The following is a 3,838-nucleotide window of genomic DNA, read 5'->3' on the forward strand; positions in this document are numbered from 1 at the left end:
GGACGCGCTCAACTTCTTGAAAAAACGAAAGTCTTTGGGTGCGAGATAAAAAGCGTCAACTTAAGGAAGAAAAATCCGCGGTAACACTTCCAAATAAGGGGCCATAATTAACAGTAAAGTAGCTACAACCTAATACTTAAGTAAGGGTTAATAATCATTACTTAATGCCAAATTAGACACATATTAATTGTTTATAATGCATTAGTAAGCAGTTACTTAACTATTAGATAACTATTACCTTGTGTTACAAGGTAATAGCATATTATTATTTAACTAATAGATAAGTAAGGGCACAGTTAATAGTTAAGTAGCTATCAGGTCATACTTAACTAAGGACCAATATTAACACTTACTTAATACAAAAGTAAGGCATAACTAATGGTTAATTAATACATAAATATTGGGTTTTGGGACCCTTATATTAGAGTTGGCTGAGGATAACTAATGGTTAATTAATCGACAGATATTGGTGTTTGGGACCCTTATATTAGAGTTGGCTGCGGATAACTAATGGTTAATTAATCGATAGATATTGGTGTTTGGGACCCTTATAATAGAGTTGGCTGAGCATACCTAATAGTTAAGTATTTAATTTACTGTGACATCTAGTTTTCACTCATTCAAATCACTGTAATAGTGGCAACAGGAGCCATTATATTGCAAGGATTGGACGTACACTTCTCAATGATGGTGGGGTGATGAGATGTAATTTTTTCATGTACCATTTATAAATTTTAATGGTAAAAACCCTACAATAAATGCAGAACATTATGAAGAGTAATAGTTTTGAAGCGAAACTAAACCATTCCTTTGTGATAATTCAGTTAATGTTAACTCCAAGAAGTGCAGTGCATGATGGGTACGCAATCTACAGACAACAATATTTCGGTATTATTTAATCATTAGATATGCCTTACTTTTGTATTAAGTAAGTGTTAATTAATGTCCTAAGTTAAGTATGACCTAATAGCTACTTAACTATTAACTGTGCATATCTAATGATTAAATAATACCGAAATATTGTTGTCTGTAGATTGCGTACCCATCATGCACTGCTCTTCTTGGAGCTAATATTCTCAAACATTAACCTAATTATCACAAAGGAATGGTTTAGTTTTGCTTCAAAACTATTACTCTTCATAATGTTCTGCATTTATTGTAGGGTTTTTACCATTAAAACTAATAAGTGGTACATGAAAAAATTACATCTCATCACCCCACCATCATTGAGAAGTGTACATCCAATCCTTGCTATATAATGGCTCCTGTAGCCACTATTACAGTGATTTGAACGAGTGAAAATTAGATGTCACAGTAGTTTCAATACTTAACTATTAGGTATGCTCAGCCAACTCTATTATAAGGGTCCCAAACACCAATATCTATCGATTAATTAACCATTAGTTATCCGCAGCCAACTCTAATATAAGGGTCCCAAACACCAATATCTATCGATTAATTAACCATTAGTTATCCACAGCCAACTCTAATATAAGGGTCCCAAAACCCAATATTTATGTATTAATTAACGATTAGTTATGCCTTACTTTTGTATTTAGTGAGTGTTAATTTTAGTCCTTAGTTAAGTATGACCTGATAGCTTCTTAACTATTAACTGTGCCCTTACTATTCTATTAGTTAAATAATAATATGCTATTAACTTGTAACACAAGGTAATAGTTATCTAATAGTTAAGTAACTGCTTACTAATGTTCAACATATGCATTAATAACAATTAATATGTGTCTAATGTGGCATTAAGTAATGATTTTTAACCCTTAGTTAAGTATTAGGTTGTAGCTACTTTACTGTTAATTATGGCCCCTTATTTGGAAGTGTTACCAAATCCGCACTCACAAACTGCGTCTCATTGTTTATTTATATTACCACCATGTCCAAAAAGCAATCGCACTGATGAAGGCTTGTTAGCCGAAACGCGTTTGCTTTTTGGACATGGTTGTAATATAAATAAACACTGAGTTAAACAGCTCTTATCTGATACTGAGTTAAACAGCTCTTATTTGATACTGAGTTAAACAGCTCCTATTTGATACTGAGTTAAACAGCTCCTATTTGATACTGAGTTAAACAGCTCCTATTTGATACTGAGTTAAACAGCTCCTATTTGATACTGAGTTAAACAGCTCCTATTTCACAGTCCACCAGCAGAAAAGATAACGTCCCATCAAAAGGTAGCCTATAGAGCTTGAAAGTCCCGCCCCTTAGTTCCGCATTTCACGGGACCTAAGCTGACCATCTAACAACATGGTAGCGAGTAAATATCTTCTGTTCTCAGTCATTATATGCACTGGGCTACAAATATGCTGTTTAAGAGGCTAGATAAAGATTTTTCATGCAGAAGTATCAATGTTTTGTTCAGAGGCCGCCTGCATGAAAAATGTGAAGAAACACAGCTTTCTTAAAAGTTTGGGGGTTCGTACCAAAAATTAAACAAAAATATCAGAAACAACATATGTGGAGCTCGTGGCACAACTCGAAGGGGATCGAAATATCATTTTAATACCGCCATTGGATTACATGCTACGATTTTCGGCTAAAAACGCTGTTGAGGTCCCATGAAATCGGGGGAAGTGACATCACTTTCAAGCTCTATGGAAGAAATGTGGGCTGGGAGGCTTAAGCCATACTTCTCCAGGGCAGATAAGGGTTGGTTACAGATGAGGTCATATTTTGATGTGGAATGCTCTAAAATCTGTTTAAAATCAAACATCTCTTAACACATCAGAACAGGAGCACTAATCCTTGACTCTTTTCGAGTCAATTTTACTGAATTATCAGGATATCCCAATATTACAGCAAAATTGACTCTAATAGAACTTTATTCAGCCTCATCATTTGCGAACTCTGAAGGAGATTTGAGGTGTGTTAGGCAAATTTAGTTATAACAACAACAGCAACAACAACAACAACAATAGTGATTATTTCGTTTTCAGCTATCGTTATTGTCGTTTTCACAATGAATGTAGAGCCTCAAGTTCCAGCTGCCTAAAAGTGCTAACAACATCTACTGTTTTATCCACATCAAAGCAAAAGAAAAAAAAAAACTTTTGGTCTCACTCAGATTTTAGCTGATGTAAGATCTGCAAGACCAAAAAAGACACACAGCTTATTCTTTGATTCCAGCATGGGGCATTCTGTTCCTGCTAGGTCAGACTTTTTATTTATTAATTGTCCGTCTATTGGCTTCAAAGAGGCCCATAGCCACAGAGAAAGGAAGACACGTCCATCCACAGTTGGTGTGGTAAAACTCTTCAATTAAATCGGACTACCTGCCTGCTCCCAACCGCCGCTTGCTGTGATCATGCAGTTCACTCCACCCCTTTGTCACATCACGCTGGCCTCATTTCCACGGAACACCCACATACTTTTCTCACATTATTATGGTTGCTTACAGGAGCGCTCCTAGACATTGTGGGCTCCATCAGGGCAGCCGACAGGGGAGGACAAAAAGGACAGTTGTCCCGGGCCCAAGGACATAGGGGCCCCATAAATTGATTCCTCATTACATTGTATGTACAGTATTGGGCAAGGGGGGGCCTCTCAGATGACTTTGTCCCGGGCCCAGCCAAAGCTGTCTGCGGCCCTGGCTCCATTGATGATTTCCGATATAGCAAGCCAATACGAAAACATTGTGATAGGATAGCATAGGCATGCACAGATAGGGGCACGGTGGTGCTAAAGCACCAGCCCCTTTGACCTAGTTCTAGGTTCTAAGTTTTATTTGTCACAATGTACTGTGGTCCATATGGACATGATCTACAAATGATTGAAAATCAAGAGAATGTGACAATAATGCAAAAATGAGAAATCTCAAGAT

Source organism: Engraulis encrasicolus, chromosome 20 (genome assembly GCF_034702125.1).
Source record: "Engraulis encrasicolus isolate BLACKSEA-1 chromosome 20, IST_EnEncr_1.0, whole genome shotgun sequence".
In the NCBI taxonomy this organism is placed as follows: Eukaryota; Metazoa; Chordata; class Actinopteri; order Clupeiformes; family Engraulidae; genus Engraulis; species Engraulis encrasicolus.